General features: G+C 35.6%; 1 long non-coding RNA gene across 1 annotated transcript in view; it reads right to left on the bottom strand.

Moving 5' to 3' along the window:
* Positions 1-3,112: 3,112 nt before the first annotated feature.
* LOC131833171 (uncharacterized) overlaps positions 3,113-19,626 on the bottom strand; it is a 28,571-nt gene continuing 12,057 nt past the window's right edge. Inside the window, exon 3 of the long non-coding RNA XR_009354348.1 lies at positions 3,113-3,168. This is a non-coding gene — a long non-coding RNA (uncharacterized LOC131833171). The remainder of the gene's footprint in view (positions 3,169-19,626) is intronic.

Raw genomic sequence — 19,626 nt, 5'->3', positions numbered from 1 at the left:
TGTGTGTGTGTGTGTTACCATTTTTGGCCTATTTAAAACATATTATGGAAAAAAATTATGAGTTGACCAGAGGTGGTGAAACATGTTTATGATTCTGCTTCAGCAACAACAACACAGGCCTTTGGTAGATGATATAAAAATAACTATTGTTTCATTTGGAAAATAAGATTCAATTTTGAATTTAGAAACACTTTATAAGGGATTTTACTGATTATTTATGAGCATTATCTTTTCTTACTTAAGAAGTTAATTTTAAGAGATTCAATTATTCAGATGGAGGTTTTAGAAAAATATTAAAAATTGAATTAAAAAATGTTTGACTTTAATAGGGATAAGCTTCAATTATGTAGAAAACTCACATAGATATAACACTTATTTTCCCAGGAATGCTTAGATGAATGAAGAAGTAGTTTAATTGTGGAAGAAAACAAATAAACCTGTTTCTTAAAATGAATTCCTATTTGCAAGGATGAAGGAAGAATGGGTCATAGAAAGTGCAGCCTCCGATGGTCCTATTCCTTAGTCATTATGCTGCTTGTGAGGCTGTCCAATGAGAAAGTATGTCAAACAAACATATTCAATTTTTCTTCACCTGAAAAACCAGAATACTAAATGATTAAATCTCTGCAATAAGCCTAGCATACTGATCAAATTTTCCTAGCACTTTTTCAAGCTACTTTCCCAAACAATTTTTAAAAAGTAGAATAGTCAAGGAAAATTTCCTTGCCAGCTTGACTTAAGCATATTGAAGCAGCAGTAACAGACATGATTGTCCCAGCCTTTTCACTGTGTAAATCCAGGCAGGAGAGAACATCAAAGGGGTCAAAGGGATAGTTGAGGTTTTGTGTCCCAACTTGTCTCTATTCTCTCTGTGGTAGCTGATCCCATCTGTCTCCAAAGCTGAGTATAGCTTGTTCTATTGTAAGTATTGTTCACAAGTCACCTAAGTAAAGATTAAACTTGTGGCTCTTTTCCCACATGCTCAGTCTGGTGTTAAAATGTAGAAATGGGCATGTACTTGTACAAGCAAAGAGTCATAAATAATGTTACTTTGTAATCCAGAATAACAAATAAATTATTGAAAGATATCAATGTTTGAAGCATTTTATTATATTTTCTCTCCTTTTTAAATTTTTAGAGATTTAGGTAGCTGAATTAGGTTATAATAGCTACTCTGTGGGGTGATTTTGAGGCTAGAGATTTCATAAGCTTACAGAAAATACTTGATACAGTGACTGATGAGGGATAAGTAATAGTTATGAATCATCATTATCTTCTGACCATAATGAGATTCATTAGCTGAAGATAAGTGCTCTCTATGGAAGGGTACTTGTTTTTTGTCTCCCAGATCTTCACTGATTTTCTAATTCCCTTTTAAGCATAAGGATGATGGCTTCCATGTACTGAACAAGTACCCCATACCAAGCTTTGTTGTAATCATGTTACATTCATGATGCTGTGAAGCCTTATGATAAAATTTCCCATAGCCAAAGAGCTAGATATTTAACAAGAACATAATAGTATTTAGAATTAAGAAACAATTTGTCATTTGTTCTTAGGCTAAGTTTTAGGGGAAACCAGAGTTAATGTACTTTAATAAGTCTTCCTGAAGTATATACTATTCTAAGAGAGCTCTAAATTATTGACTTAAAGTATGCAGGTGGAGTCTAATGTGAATTAAACTACGTCTGTGTACATCATTTTTTCTTCTGATTTATTTATAATTTTCAAGTATTCTTTATTATTTTGGTCACAATCCAAGAATTGTTTGACGTTGGCATTTAAAAGATTTTTCAAAATTAAAACAGGTAAGTTAAATTGCTTTTATGCTCTGTGAACACTCCAGCTTTGTTCATTATAGAAAATGGGGGAAGTACAAGTCATTTGATTGCTCTTTAACCTTTCATTATATCGACAATCTGTTATTGCCTAGCATCAATTCCATTCTTCTCAGAAGGTGGCTTGGCATTTTTGTGGTGTTTTCAATCTAAGGAGATAAATCTGCATCTCCATCTGGATTGACCAGATGAGGCTCCCTTCAGAGCCAATTAACACTTTACCGATGGGGTCACCTCAGCATGGTATGAGGTGCTTTGCACCTCCAGGGCTACCATAAACTGTCTCTACAATGCCTCCAGATGCTCCAGGACTAGAAACCAATCAATCTTTTACATAAGTGGTTAGCATGCCTACCCCAGGGTCCTAGGAAGACACACAGCAACAACACTGAAAGAGGTATATGGCTTTCCAAGCCAGAGACTTTTGAATATTCTTTTGTTAGCCTCTTCACATACTTACACAGACCGAGAAGGTCATGTCTTCATGACCCACAAGAAGGCAAACAAGGCTTGGTGGGCAAGATGCAAGCCCCACTCCTTTTCAATTTTATAGTCATGTACACATATTGTTAGAATTTCCTCAGTAGCTTGACTAGAGATTTCTCAACAACTTCAATCATGACAACTGAAAAGCCATAAATCAACATTAAAAGCCTTCCAGGGCCCAGTCCAGGGTAAGAGTTAGAGGTCACACTTGTTAATATGCTAAAGGCATGGTCATGCCAACTCTGACACCACTGGATGCTGCTCACGGCATCTCTCTGTGGTATCCTGGCTGTACCTGGGCTATCTGCGGTTATTTCTATAGGAATCCAGACTTGACTCACAGATTGCTGAGGCTTTTTTTGCACAGGCATCTTAATTTAATGAAGCAATTCTCTTTAATTCTGCTTTAGCTGGGAAAGAATGCAAATTAAATATTCTTTGTAAGGAAGCTGGGAGGGGTGACAAGTGAAGGGGAAAAAAGGCACGGGGGAGCATGGCGGAGGCACGGCGTTCCCTCAGGTGGCTGGCTAACTAGCTCAGCCTTTGTATAGACACTGTCTGCCTGTGGGATGGAGCTAAGAGACAGAAGAATGACAGTCTGGAGGAAGAAAGAAAGACAGTAATTACGGGATGCGTGCGATTAGTGCGGTAGCCAGAGAAATTAAGCCACAAGTCCTAGGAATCTTCCCTTCTGTATGGTACCTGCGGAGGGAGAGAAAAGGCCTCACTACAGAGTGCAGTTGGAATCCACTCCCTGCCAGCTCAGCTTGATTGCTTTCTGGGATACCTACTGTGGAGGTTCAGCAGCTCGACCTTCCTTTCAGTGGCGCTATATTGTCCTGCCCTGAAAAAAAAGCAGATTAAGAATTTACAGGGATCCCTCCATCACTGGCCTCTGACAGGAACACTCAGGGAGCTGATTTTTCATGGTTCAATTTGCCTGGGGCCAAGATTCTTATCAAAATGTATTTGGTTAACGTAAAGTGCCATTGCAGATTTAAGAAATATCTATTTTCCCATTAAACTTTCTTTCTCATTTATTCCCCCGTCATCCTCTTGTTTTTGTGGGTGGTGTTCTTCCCAAGCTACTTTACTATTATTATTCTTCTTTGAAAAATACATACATTTGGGTTCCGGATTATAGATGAGCAGTAAATCATGTCGGTTAAGAAGTTTGTAATTATTTTGCAGGGAGGTAAATTGTAATCTAACTGTCTTGAGTGTGAGATATTCACAACTATCATTCAGATCATATTTCAGTTGTTTAATTCAGTTAAAGCCTTTAATTAAAAGCTGTAAGTTTGCTGAACAATTGAAAAACGCTTTTTATTAACATGAAAACCATTTGAAATTTCTTCAGACTTGGAGAAAACAAAGGATACTCAAAGTCCCTCTGACTTTAAGGTGTTTTTGAGTTGTTTCAGATAGCAGAGGGGAGGGGTTAGTCAGATTTTGTGCTGGGGAAAATGTCCAGCCTCTGGATGGACATTATCATGAATAGTTCCCATTTAGGTCAGAGTATTTCCATCTTCTTTTTTGCCTCTTTTAGTTATAAGTAACTTGCCATCAACCATTTTAGCATCCCTAATTTTATTAATATTTTTGTTGAAATTTTGAGGTTGTACCAGTAAATGAATTATTGTACTTGCTCATGGTACACCCAAAACTGAAGAGATTATTTAAAGCTGTGTGTTTTGCTACCAAGGAAGTAAAAAACTAGAAATCATGTTCACTGGAAATAAGAAAGCTTAGCAGATGGTTGTAATAATTTTCCAGGAGGAGGAAATGAAACGTCTTTGTCTCCTATTCGTATTGATGCCACCTGGTGTATCTAGATCCAGAACAGACGAACTCATCAGCTGGTTCAGCAATAATGCCACTATTTATGATTTTTGATATATTGTATTTTATTACATTATTTACTGCTTTGAAACAAGTAGTTTGAGATTTATTCATTGACACCTATTCTTTAAAAACATTCAATATAAAACACACATAGGCTTTTGTTCTTACCTCATTCTGGAGGGATTTATATCTCGGTCTGTCCTATTATAATATCTTTAAACACAGATCTTGATCCTTATTATAATAAGATTCTAGTGATGTTAGTTCTAGGAAATGTGCTTCAGAAATACAGAATGATGGCCCCATTGACCTACTATTTCTGAAAGCATCTCATCTAATTCATTCTTACTTTCCTTCTTGCAATGTATGGAACGAACAAAGGAGGAAGACTGACATACAGTTTAGTAGCTCAGAATGACTTACTTCACTTTTCAATCTGCTTATTAATGATTAGATGGTTTCAATGAAAGATGTATATTCTTGTTTTAGTTATTTTGCACTATCCATTGATTATATATATATATATATGTATATATACATATATATATATATATATATATATATATATATATATATATAATTTATTTGACAGAGATCACACGTAGGCAGAGAGGCAGGCAGAGAGAGAGGAAGGCAGGCAGGCTCCCCGCTGAGCAGAGAGCCTGATGTAGGGCTCGATCCCAGGACCCTGGGATCATGACCTGAGCTGAAAGCAGAGGCTTTAACCCACTGAGCCACCCAGGTACCCCAATAATATATATGAAAAATCCAGTGGGAGTTCTCATTAAGAAATGCTCATGATTTTTTTTGCAGCAAAGATCTATTGCTAGATCGGACAGTCCTTCTCATTACACTCTAGCAGGTTAAGCTTCTACGACATTACTCTTTGTGACTTGAAAATGTTCAGTTTTCCTTTCTTGGTGTTATTAAGAAAAAATTTTACTTTAAAGCACTAAAATAATGCTGTGGCATTCTTCTAAGTCATGAATGAATGCTTAAATGGGGTGGGTGGGGTGGGAAGTAAAAAAAAAATGAAGTCAGACATTTGAAACTCAAAGTCAGTTGTTTACTAATATATCTCATTGAGAAGACAAAATAAATAGGGTGATTCAAGACTAAAGTGACTCATTTATACATTTGATGCTAATGAATTGTTGGAAAATTGTGCAAAAAAAAGTCACGCTAAAAAAAGTTATAAAACATGATCATTTGGCCAGAACAACAACAAAAAAATTATTGAAATGCTTCCCAGCCTAAAGGGTGTATTCATCTTCAGTTCCAAATTAGTTAGCTGGGACAAATAGCTATGTTGAGACACAGAACAGTGTCAAAGTGAGTAGTGAGTATGTTGTGATGTTACCAGTGTACAGCAGAGAGTGCTAGCTTTATTAAAACAAAACTATCCAGCAAGTTCAAGTCTGTGTTAATTTACCAGTGAAGAAAAGAAAAAGAGCCAAGGGAGAAAAGAAAAAATAAGGAAACTGGCTGTTGATAGCTCGCACGCACTTTTAAGCCATAAAGGACTTTTTGAAGTTCTAACAGAAACAGTCCCTGTGGAACAATGATAACAGGAGAGACAGACATTGATGTGTAAATGACATCATCACCCGAAGCCACTTTCACTCAACCAGAGTCCTGGATCATTTGGGGTTCAAAGGGACTCTAATCTGACCCTGTTCATATTTTTTTCCTCCTAAGTTCTTGCCAGAAATGAACGAAGCACAGTGAGGCTTGTTCATGTCAGCTTTGCCTGTCTTGACCTGGAAACTGAGAGTCATGTAACTAGACAAGGGCTGCCCAGAGTTCAGAGATTTTAGGATCAAGTTTATGAAGACACTGGCCTAGATTTAGATAAGGACAGTAGTTGAAATTAGTGTTACATAAGCTTGAACAACTATCTATCAGGAGATGTCTAATACTTTGACAGAAACATGAAGTTGTATCTACAGTTTATAAATAAATGCAAATTTATCATAATGTTGCTGGAACTTTCTGTGAAAGGAAGAAAGCTGCTCATTTCTCCTGCCCTGAAAAATCTCTCTTGTCTCCTTCCAAATAATTCAATGCTATATAATTTGGTGTTTTATGTATCATACGCATCAACATTCTACTTTTCAGTGGAAGATAAACTTTTTAACAGAATGAAGAAGGTACCTCCAACTTCTGAGTCATTGACTGGAATTCTTAGGAATCAGCACCTTTTGAAAAAATGGATATTAATGACAGTTTCATCTAACTTTTCAAATGTAGTGTAAATGACTTGGCTACACACCTAGAGTGGTGCATAAGTCGGGATTCATGAAACCCAGAATTGTAGAAATTATACTGGAAGGACAAATGAAACAATGTTGTTTGTCAAATGTTACCCCTTCAATAAGAATCATAGATCTGAAATGTCCCTAAATTCAAACGATAAAATCCCTTCTCAGTATAAAATGTTTATACAGCACAAGCTAATTAGTATTAGAAATATCTGCTTTATTTCCTTTTCTCTGCAGCTTAGACGTCTATCTGAGAGGAAGTTGAGTATACCAAGTGTTCCTTTCAATGTAAGCAGTAAGTAGTTCACTTCCTGTACTCTTTGTGAACTTTGTAATGGTTAAATTGAGCTATATTCAACATGAACTTGTGAATATCTCCCTTTTAATTTTTTTGGCTAGGATTGAAATTCCCATTTAAAATAGAAACTATTTGACTTTCTGTTCGAACACTGTAACAGGTTCTTTAATGGGAGGGTAATATTAATTAGATTTGGTGATTCATTATCTTTGTAAGTTAAGTGAGAACTTTATCACTGTACAATATTGCATTTGGTGTGTGTTATTACATATTTTTCAACCATTAAAATATTATATGATACTTGTGGAAGTCTTTAGTAAGAGTTCTTACAGTAATTATTCAAATATCAAACTAGATTCAGTTTACCTGTGAGAGTCACCGGGGTGCTATTTGGTTATATTTCGAAGACGAGGTTGCCCTGTAAGTGAATGTGTTTGCATATGCTAATTTGAAATGGGTATATTTTGGCCAAGACTCTAGCTGGCAATTTGACAGTAAGTTAAATGCAAGGTTCCTGTGTAACAGATGGTGAAAAAGAAATGAAAACAGGAACATAGAAGTTGGTGTGCGGTTTGTGGAGGAAGCTAGCTTTGATAAGTCACACAGCAGAGATGCCTGTAAACGTGCTCTCTTCCTTCTACCACTGAAGTCCTCCCCTGTGCCCCGTGTTCACCTAGCTGTTCTGTAATCTTTTTCATTCTTCTTCTTAATGAACCTGTCCCCGGTAACTCTACTTCTTGGATATATTAGCATTTTCTCTTCCCACTGACTCTCCTCTTCGTCATTCCAGTTCTGCCAAATTTAACCCCCCAAAGCATACTTGAATCTTGATACTCATCTTTGCCTCTTCTTTCATTGGCTCAATTCAGGCCTTAGTCACATGTTTCTCTTCCGGTCTAGGCAAAGTAATGGAGCCTAATCACTCTGCTTTCAGTCAGTCTGTAATACAAATGACAGAATGTTCTGTCTCATCTGTCCTTATCACTTTGCTTCCTAAGGTGGCTCTGCAATGCCTAGAAGATAAAATCCAGCCATTCTTTAAATGCTTCTAGACCCTCAATCATCTGGCACTTGCTCATTATTCCAGCTTCATCTCTTCATCTCCGTTTATTTTCTGTTTTAAAATATTGGGCTGGCAAACAAGTGCTTTCAGAGCCTAGACAGTTAACTGAAAAAAGTGAAGACTGGGTAGAAGAAGGAGGAAGTTCTGGGACCATCTGAAGTATATCTTTGCCCTGCAAAGCACTCATATTTATTTGTGCTTGAAGGAGAAGTCTTCAGGGCAAATGTTTACCCAGCATTACTATTTTGTGACCTATGCTAGTAACCACAAACTGCTCATAATTGCCTGCTTCTGCCATGTTATTTTTTCCTTCCACGGTGCATTAGTTCATGCTATCTCCTTTGTGGATAATGCTCATATGTTACCCCTCACTCACCTCGTCCTCCTCAGGTTCACTATTAATCATTATTCAAGATTTAGATCAAGTAATCATCTCCTCCAAAAATCCATGCATGATCCCTCTTTGATTCCTATAGGTTTCCATATAATTTTCTACAGCACTTACTGTATTTATTTTAATTAATTACCTGGCTCCCCTAGTATACTATGAATTCCTTGAGGGAAAAAAAAAAAACCATATTGTATTAATTTCAGTATTCTCAGGGTAGAGTGTAGAGCTAGGCATTTAGTAAGTACTCGACAAAAGCATGAAGATCATGTTAAGTCACATACAACCATGGCTTAATGCCTTGGGTTAGCCTTAGAGTCTGTGGCTATCCTGGAAGTCTATGGAAATATCAAAGAGTCATTTGACACCAGTCACAGAAAGAAAACAGAAATCCTGTCTTGCTAGTCTTTCTATCCCTGGAATCTAAAATTACATCCATCACATGGTGGAAGGAAGAAGAGAAGGATGAAAGGCAGAAGAAAAGGAAATAAAGAGGGAAAGGATTTATTTTCTCAATACAGAAGTGTTGTGGAAGAAAGTGGGGAGACAAGGGGATAACTGAGCTGAAATGAAGAATAGAAATAAAAGCCATTCAGAAGAATGAGGACTTTTGAAATCGTCGTACAAGAAGCCTAGACCAAGAACGGGTAGAACTCAGAAAGTGCTGTACTGCTCTGTGTTACCTTTAATTCCCCAACAGGATGTAGATGGATTCTGTTTCAATCCTTCAAGACAGTATCTCCTGGAATAAATCATGTACCCAGATATATTTTCTTCATGTAACAACTCATTTGAATTTTTCCCCATTTTTACTTTTAAGAATGATGTACAAGAGACGAGAGGAATGTTCTCAAAACTTTAAGGTGGGTTCTTCAGCTTTTGGTAAAAGGAGTCACAGTAAAGAGGTCACCTAAATGTGCCATTTCACCACAGGGGCACTACTTTGCCTGGGCATCCTCTGCTATCTACCAGGATCACACTTCAAATGTCCCTGAAGAGTTATGCCCTATAGAGACCCGTGATAAATTCAAAGGTCTTAGCAACAAAACACTGATTAAGAATGTAATTAAAAAATTTGAAGTTCCTATGTCTATCTAATTCTATGTACATAGAAGTAAGAGCAGGAGGAGCCTTAATAATTTGATATGATATTTCTGGTTTGAGAAGAGTCATTGAAGAGGATTGTCTAAACACTTATCAAACATAATATTTCTTCCCTCTTATGGTAAATGCTATGAGAATGATCAAGACAGGACCTATAAGTCCTTGAATGATAAATATAAAGAGTAAGTATTTGCCACTTTCCTTGTAACTCATTTTCACAGGGCTACCAAATGCATCTACTATTTGCCTCACACCAGGGGTGTGTCAATGATGTATTTTTACAAGTGCTTAAAAACTGGGATAAAAAGTGTAGTGTTAATGTCAAAGGTGGACTAAAACACAAAGTTCTACTCCTTGCCAGTTCTCACTGAGGATAAATAGTTTTGCTTTGTAATAACAAAGGATATCCACATCTTCAAGTCAGCTACCTTCCAGATCAGGAAGTTGTTCTCAAGGAGGCCCAGATTAGAGCTGACATGGCCCCAGTGGTGGGTGAGGAGTGTCATTCTGGTTCAAAAGACAACATATTGTAGAATCCTGACATTTTAAATCAGCTTTTGTAGCGTAATTACCTTTACCAATCTGGATTTGGAATATACTCTCAACTAACACTTTTCAATATATAGCCATTGTATTCTTTCCCCCCCAACTACACCCTAGGCCTTGGATTTCAATAGTAAATGAATCCATGCACTAGCCAAATTCACTTTGATAGCTAGAATAGAGAAATCAGGTGGTCCTATTTTTATTTGAGCAAAAATTAAGCCATTTAAACTACATATGTGTTTATATATATATATATATATATATATACATACACAGATATATATGTGGTTATATATTAATATATAATGTATATTATATAACCATAATATATAGTTACATAACACTATGTATCTATATATATATAAATGTATATATATATATATATATATAAATTTTTAACAAGTTCAATAAGGGGATGGAAAATATAAAAAAAATTCTTGGAATTCAGAAGCATGCAAGAACAACTAATCCATTGACTGCAAATGTTATCTAAAGGGGTTAAAAGAAATCAGACTTCACTGTGGGTTGTGCAGAGGGTATGCATTATGTGCTGTCATTAAAGTATTTTTTTTTCTCTGTTAAGCAAGCATCCCCTGCTGGGACATCTCTCTAGTTTGGTGGGAGTCTGGAGTTGTACATGCAGTGTGTGTTATCAGCTAGAAATTACTCCACATAAAAATTTAATGGTATTGTCCTAGCTATTTTTCAATTAGTGCATGTGTTTTATTCACATGATTTTAATTATTGAAGACATGAATTATAACTCTGTGGTAAAGCATGATTGGAGGTCCCCCTTCCCGCTATAATCTTATGACTGATGAGAAACTCTGAACAACAAAAATGAGTATAAATAAAATAAATTGTCTTACTATTGGTAATAATTCTGAGATGCTAACTTATTTTATGCTGGTTATTTAAGGCTTTCACTCAGATTACCTTTAAACTGCATAATATTCAACCACTACACCTTTCTTTTTGCTTTCAGCCCTTGTGCTTAAATCCATCAGTGTCATGGAGTGGTACGGTTTTAAAAAATATTTGTAAGGGCACCAAGCCTGAATATTTTGAGAGCACCAAGCTAGCTACACATAGGACTGAACATGTTTTCATGGAGATGAAAACATGTTTTTTCTAAGAACGTTATTAAAGAAAACCCTGGGTACTTCCAAAAGACAGTGGAACCAGTCAATAGATTGAGCTATTTTGCTTAATTAAATCCATATCTTTTTGCAAGGCTTTTGAAATAGAGTAATCATTGAAAGACCCTAGCCATCTCTCTTGTGGTGTGAGATACTTGTTATCTTCTTTTTAAAACAAATTAAAATTTTTTATTTTGTAAGATATGTGTTTTTAAAGGAAGAAAGCCGGTCCTACCTTTCCCCTGGGGATAAAAATATATGTTTATAAAAAATAAAAAATTAAAAAAAAATAAAGGAAGAAAGCATGTGAATTTTGAAAATGTAAATGGATTATCTATTGAACGTTATGCTGGAATTAGTCACAAAACAGTTATATTTGTGCCACTCTGTCCTAATTCATACCTTTGTTCAACATTTTTATATCAGATATCTCTAGATGTAATATAAATTTCAGAGTAGATCATTTGTTTGTTTTATGTTCCTCTGATTACTTTGAGACTACTGAATTTTTACAACAACTTGGATTTAATCTAAGAACAACTTTAGGTAAATTTATTTTTCTTAGTTTTCTACAAGTCAAATGAATAATGGTTGAACATATGATTTTTTTTCCTTCAAAATTACCTTTGTGAAGAGATTGATTAATTAAGAAGGAATCCTCTGGAGGTGTATTATTCCAATATCTTTCAACACCCCATATAGATCTTATATTTAACATCTTTCTTGTATATAACTCAGAACAGCAGTTTTGAGTATGATAATAAGCATCAATCTATGCCACAATTAGAATGTTAGACAGTGTAAATCTGATATGGTTTATGGTGAAGTATTTTTAAAAGTTATCAAATTAAATCTACTCTCAATCTGTGAATAAACATATTCTCGGATCGTTTTTAATGATCAAAAAATGTGTGTGTGTGTGTGTGTGTGTGTGTTTTGTATTAGATATATGCAAATATTGGGAGGGCAGTGTATTAGTTTCTTTTTGTCCCTTCCCTTCTATTTTCTTTGAGAAATTAAAGAATTACAAAGATGTACAAAAAATAATGTAAGAAACATGTTATTCTTACTGCCCCAAATTATCAATTCTGTTTTTTTTTTAGTTCAGATAAAAAGTTTCAAGTTCCTAAATGTGAATTTTATAAGCACTAATTAGTAATAAATGGTTTCTTATATTTTAATCTGTCATTTCTTTGATCTCAGGTATTGAAATTTAGTGAGAGAGCTAGAAGAGTCTACAGGGGAAATCCTGCTAGTTTTCCTCAAAGAGAATTTAATAAAGTTGATAATGTTGATAGATTTGGGAGCACTCAGTTGGCAGGAACAGGAGAGGGCCTTTAATTTGGAAAGTTTAGCACACTGGCATAGAAGGAAATGTAAAACAGTTTGCATGCTGCCACATTTCCTCACCATGATTTTATTGCTCTTTCACTATTTTCTCGTACTTCTTGGAAGTAAAATTTCCCTATATTGTTTCATTTAACTTTTCCTGGGAAGTCCATGTTTTATCTTTTAAATATTATTCTTAAATAAAGATGCTGCGTTTTAATTCTTAAAAGATGGATAATTCTGAGAGTGAGGTGGTGGGAACTAGTTTGAATTAGTAAGTAAGTAAGTAAATAAATAAAAACAATGTTGAGACTACTGGTCCAAGTCAAATTTCATTGTTCTCTGTTTGGAAGAGGAAAGAAGTTATTTTGCCAGCTTTCAAATACAGTTCACTCAAATATTGTCGGCTCCAAGTTTGTGGAGCACATCTCAGAATTATTTTGGCTCAACTCAGCTATGTGACTTTTGGTTTGCTTTTACTTTCAATTCTCTTGGTAATTCTGGAGGAAAGAATGAATTTCACAAAGGAATCTTGTTTGCACATTACAAACCACCTTTTCTACCAAAAAAAAAAAAAAAGTAATTGTATGATTTATGTTTTCCTGGAAAGAAGGGGCCTAAATTAAAGATAAATGAAATTAGAAAAATGCTATAAAAATACATTCTTTCTTTAAAAGCTTTCGTAAAGAAGTGTCTATTATTTTTTTTCACTGTACCAGTGGTTTTATTTTATTTAGAATAATAAAGATGCCTCAAATTCTATTTAATCTCCACTAATTTAAGTGTTTAGATGGATAATGTCACTTACAGTCATATGTGGCTTTGTGGCTGCTGGTGCTGCTCCTCTTGCTGCAGCGGATGTTATTTTGTGTAATGTCAAATTTTGTGACTTACGTTTGTTTAAGTGAAAGGGAGAGTGGAATGTTCTTTCCAGTTTGAATACACACGCATGAATCTGCCCTTTGGTACCTGCTTTTTTAGTTTGTAGTCTGTCACAGGACTTCTTTGCATGATTAGATCTCCCTCATCCTTTTTTCAAAGCAGGTAGTTGCTTATTTTTCAACAAAACTGAAGAAAAACGTAATCCTGTTAACTGTTAGATCATTAAAAATAATTTTTGATGATAGATCACCCAGTGGATTTTGGCATGAAGTGCGGACAAAGTTCAAACAATTTCGGGAAATGTCTATGGAAATAACTTTCCCATTTCCATCTCCTTATTTTATGAGCATCTTTTCCTATGTTACATTCATAAAGGTGAAAAATAGAATTGACTTGATGGTGAGCCATGTTTCATCCTAGTCAAGATAATATATACTTATTAATAGTATATATTTTTGAACCCACTGAAAAAAAATGCCTCACTTGTCACATTGCAAGAGTAATTTCTAAAAAAAAAATTCCTTTTATGTTTAATAATTAATTATCAAAATTTGAAATCTAGGTTGTGCTTTGATAAATTATGCACTACTACTAGTATTAATAACTCACTTATTATTAACTCTAGAGACTTTAAGGACATTTCTTTCCTTAAAGATGGCATTTCTTTCTATTTATACACACACATTAATTTTTTTTGTCAGAGAGGTATTACAGCAATAAAAGACTTTCAAGCGTACAAATATATGAGGTAAAATCACGTCATGGCAGTGGAATCAATATAAGTTCAAGATAAAATATTAACAATGTAAAATTTAAAGGCGAGATTACCCATCTTTATTTAAATGGATGATAGTTGTATATGTCAAAGTAACACTTAGGTTCTATTGGTTATATTTAAAAGAGTGATAGAACAACATTATTTTAAAAGTCAATATATTAAAAAAAAAAATAAAAGCCAATATATTATTGTCCAGAAGTTGTATCCTTCACAACTATTTACATTTATAATGACTACTTGATTTAGATTTTAATCTGAAACTATTTGAGGGGGCATCTAACTTTCAAAATTCTTTTGGTGTTTGTGAACAAAAACATTTGAACACCAGTATCCTATGCCAAATCACAACTTATTTGCCTGAGGTTTTGCCATTTGCTTCACTCTTATCCAACCTTTTTATTTGACCACTATAGGTCATGACATAGGCCTGAGTCATTGTGAATTAGTCATCCTTCTTTGGGCACTTAAATTAGAGAGGTGTCACCTCTTCTTTCTGGTTCATACCTATGTCACAGCTATTATGATGTCTTCTGTTAAAAGTCTAGCCCTCCTTTAAGGCTGAGCGAAAAGGTTGCCTCTTCTTTGGTATTGCCCATAGTCATCACAGCTGAAAGTAATTACTCTTTGTATCTTTTAAGAATTAGCTTGTACCACTTTATGACACTTATCTGACACCTTCTTTTAGGTAGATTCTGAGAATTTCTTTTCCCACATAAACTCTAATGTGGAGAGACAGTGTCTTTCCTGAGTTTACATGCCTCATAGTGTCAAATATAGAGCCTAATATATAGAAGGATGATTTATTAAATGGATAAATGAATGAATTAGATATATTAAAAGGTAAATTATATCAAAGTTCCTTTGATGTGGCTTTCTTGTAACCTCTGTCTTGGAAATCAGAGGAGATATTGCGATCAGCAGGATGTGTATAGACCAATGAGGGGGACAGAGTCAACGTTGAAGAAACCATAACAGGAAAAAATATTTTAGATAGCTAAATTTATTGAAATTGGGAAGAAATGACATCAAGAGCAGTCAAGACTAGAAGGAAATAAACGCATTTTCAATTTGTTATGCTACAAAATCGGGTAGGAGTGATTTTTGCAGGGGATGGAAGAGAAAATGAAGGACTGAAACAATAGGCAAATACATAAGAACAACATCAAAGGGGATGGAAGGAAGCTGGAGACTTGGTCAAGAGATTTTTTTTTTTTTTTTTTCTGATTCAGCTTGTAGGAATCTAATCTAAGAAGTGTATGGCCAGAACAGCTGTACCTTTAATGGTTTTATTGCTTTTTTTCACAGCGTGAGTTCCAAAGTAATCAAATTACTTAGACAAATAAAAAGGGTTTTTTCCATTCCATTTTCTCATAAGATTTTTGTTTTGTTTAGTTTTTATTGGGGAATAAAATATTTCTCAACTTTTGTGAATTTTAAAACAGTGTTCCAGAGGACAGCTATCTATAATCTAGAACCTATGAGTTGTTTCATTCCTCAAATAGTGCTTTTAATGGTCTCATAACACTTGAGCCAACATGACTCCCAGAACCAGAAGTCCAGTGTTGTTGAAGCAGTGTCTTCTGGGGATCTATTAATGTCAGGTTTTTTGGTGTGTGTGTGTGTGTGTGTGTGTGTGTGTGTAGCATGCAAAGCCCAGGTTTTTGACATGGAGAGTGCATTTTGGGAGCTAATCTGTTATGCATTCTTATACTTTTCTGTTTTGGAAGAGGGCAGTAATTACCTAAACACTGCTTTTGTTTGCTCACTGATCTTGAATTCTTAAAGAGGAACCATACTCTATTTGGTAACTGATAGCAAAAACTCAAGACTTTCAAAAGCAAATTTTATTACAAGAATAATGAGATTAGACAAAGTCTACTGAAGAGTTTCCAGTAATTACATAACCCTTATAAGGAAGCAATAACAATTAATTACCAAATTCTGAGCGGAAAACTTAACCTTTGCAAAATATATGTTAATGAAATGCAGTCTTTCCCAGAATATATAGGATTTATACTGTGATTTTGAAGGTTTTTGAGATTTGTATTTTAACAGAGAAGCACATTTTCTTCTTCCCTACCATACCACTGGAGAAATAGAAATCCAAGAAGAGAGAGACAGAAAGGTATATAAATATATAAATCTCTATCATTTACAGATATAATAGAATTGCATGCACACATGTACAGTTCTATCTGTATTCATGGGCTTGTAGTTTAGATGAAAAAGCTAATAATGTAAATCAAGATGTCCTGTGCATTTGGATGTGCCTGAAAAATCATTTGTAATGGTTGCACATTAAGATAGTCTTATTCTAATAATAATACACATTAACTACCATGATTATGAGAAGCCTTTTTTACATTAGGGTTGATTTAGGAAAAATAAAATATAGGCCACATTTTTATTAATTTAAGATAAAAATAGCTTTAATGAATTACTGGGAGGGATAACATTATCATATAGTTTAGAATGCTTGCTTTATTAAGTAGAACAATATGAATAAAAATTGATATTCTCAAAGATCAGTTAGTTATTTAAAAGTCATTTATTGAGCACCTACTGTATGTTGGGTAGTATTCTAATCACTGAACAAAACAGACAAAATCTTTGCTCTCTCATAACTTATATTGTTTGTGACAGATGGATACGCAATAAACAAATACAAGATATATATAATAGGTATCAATACTATGAATAATAGAAGCTAGGATAAAGGACATAGTGAATTACAGTTCTAAATAAGTGTTCTTTCCTATGGGTTTGGCCAGGGAAGTCTTCCCTCTGTCTCTGCGCAGAGTGAGGGAAAAAAAAAAAAAATCCCTGACAATCTCCAGGGGCTAAGATTTCAGAAGGAAGCAGCAGTGAGGCACACCTGAGTTTGTGTTCTGGAAAACAAACAAACAAACAAACAAACAAAAAACCAAGAGTCCAGACCTGTATCCCTGGGGATAAAAATATATGTTTATATAAAAAATTAAAAATTAAAAAAAAAAAAAAGAAAACCAAGAGTCCAAATTAGAATAGAGTAAGCAAAGGGGAAGATTGAATAAGATAAGGTGGAAGGGAAGGCAGGGGTAAGATTATAGGTGCCTTGAAGGAGATGAGTAGGATCTTAGTTTATTTGGAGTGAGCTGGAATTATTGAAGGATTCTGAGCAGATGAGTGACATGGTCTAACTCCTTGCTATGTGGAGAATAGATGATAGAACAAAATCAAAGCAAGATACCTAAATAGGGGCATTATAATAATTTGTAGGAGAGATAAGAGGGGTCAGGCCAGAATGATAGCAGTGGAGATGGAGAAAAATGGTAGGATTCTGCATTGATTTTGAAGGGATAGCCAGTGAAGTTTTGAGGATGTGAAAGGATACAGAGAATATGTTATTTATGCATTACTTCAGAGGAAAATATGTTCCTTTTGAGAAACCTCATGAACTCTCAAAAGAGTAAATGAAATCTTTATGGCTGCTCTGAGGACAGTGACTGTAAGAGTTGAGGCAAGAAGACTAGATAGGAGATCAACAAAATTAACCTGGTGAGACTCTTGGAACAACTGTGTAAAGTCAGGGAGAAAATTTTATTGCTTCAGTTTTAGAGATGCAGATGAGTTCTGGGAGGTTGCATGTCTCAGTCAAGGGTAGAGTTCTAATGGGGAGAGTGTGGATAAGAATATAGACTAGCTAACCCCAGTTGTAAAAACACTGCCTCAAAAACTAACACTGTGTTTATAGTGGTCATTCTACGTGTAGGTTATTGAACATCTTTCTGGGCATAAGCTTCACAAAAGCAGAAGTCTTTGTTTTGTTCAGTGGAGAGTTTCAAGAGCCTGGAATAATGCCTGTTACATAGTAGCAGGCTACTTCATCAAATATTCCTAAAATGAGGGGCACCTGGGTGGCTCAGTGGGTTAAAGCCTCTGCCTTCAGCTCAGGTCATGATTCCAGGGTTCTGGGATCAAGCCCCGCATCAGGCTCTCTGCTCAGCAGGGAGCCTTCTTCCTCCTCTTTCTCTGCGTGCTTCTCTGCCTACTTGTAATCTCTGTCTGTCAAATAAATAAATAATATCTTAAAAAAATATTCCTAAAATTAAAAGAAAAATCTGCACCTTGCTTGCTAGGCTGATATGCCTAGCTCAAGTGAAATCTGAGCATTAATCTAAACCAGAAGTGTCCTACCCTCACTTTAAAAGTGACATTAATTTAGGATTGTATAGAAGTCCAATGCACTATCCATTGCGCCACAGAGCCAGGGTTAGCATGGTACTGGCACAAAAACAGACACATAGATCAATGGAACAGAATAGAGAGCCCAGAAATAGACCCTCAACTCTATGGTCAACTAATCTTCGACAAAGCAGGAAAGAATGTCCAATGGAAAAAAGACAGCCTTTTCAATAAATGGTGTTGGGAAAATTGGACAGCCACATGCAGAAAAATGAAATTGGACCATTTCCTTACACCACACACAAAAATAGACTCAAAATGGATGAAGGACCTCAATGTGAGAAAGGAGTCCATCAAAATCCTTGAGGAGAACACAGGCAGCAACCTCTTCGACCTCAGCCGCAGCAGCATCTTCCTAGGAACAACGCCAAAGGCAAAGGAAGCAAGGGAAAAAATGAACTATTGGGATTTCATCAAGATCAAAAGCTTTTGCAAAGCAAAGGAAACAGTTAACAAAATCAAAAGACAACTGACAGAATGGGAGAAGATATTTGCAAACGACATATCAGATAAAGGACTAGTGTCCAGAATCTATAAAGAGCTTAGCAAACTCAACACCCAAAGAACAAATAATCCAATCAAGAAATGGGTAGAGAACATGAACAGACATTTCTGCAAAGAAGACATCCAGATGGCCAACAGACACATGAAAAAGTGCTCCATATCACTCGGCATCAGGGAAATACAAATCCAAACCACAATGAGATATCACCTCACACCAGTCAGAATGGCTAAAATCAACAAGTCAGGCAATGACAGATGCTGGCGAGGATGCGGAGAAAGGGGAACCCTCCTCCACTGTTGGTGGGAATGAAAGCTGGTGCAGCCACTCTGGAAAACAGCATGGAGGTTCCTCAAAATGTTGAAAATAGAACTGCCCTATGACCCAGCAATTGCACTATTGGGTATTTACCCTAAAGATACAAACATAGTGATCCAAAGGGGCACGTGCACCCGAATGTTTATAGCAGCAATGTCCACAATAGCCAAACTATGGAAAGAACCTAGATGTCCATCAACAGATGAATGGATCAAGAAGAAGTGGTATATATACACAATGGAATACTATGCAGCCATCAAAAGAAATGAAATCTTGCCATTTGCGACAACATGGATGGAACTAGAGCGTATCATGCTTAGCGAAATAAGTCAAGCAGAGAAAGACAACTATCATATGATCTCCCTGATGTGAGGAAGTGGAGATGCAACATGGGGTTAAGGGGGTAGGAGAAGAATAAATGAAACAAGATGGGATTGGGAGGGAGACAAACCATAAATGACTCTTAATCCCACAAAACAAACTGAGGGTTGCTGGGGGGAGGGCGTTTGGGAGAAGGGGGTGGGATTATGGACAATGGGGAGGGTATGTGCTTTGGTGAGTGCTGTGAAGTGTGTAAACCTGGTGATTCACAGACCTGTACCCCTGGGGATAAAAATATATGTTT

The sequence above is a fragment of the Mustela lutreola genome, chromosome 6 (assembly GCF_030435805.1).
Source record: "Mustela lutreola isolate mMusLut2 chromosome 6, mMusLut2.pri, whole genome shotgun sequence".
NCBI classification, from domain to species: domain Eukaryota; kingdom Metazoa; phylum Chordata; class Mammalia; order Carnivora; family Mustelidae; genus Mustela; species Mustela lutreola.
Note: the sequence above shows the minus strand (reverse complement) of the source record. Positions and strands in the feature narration are given on the sequence as shown.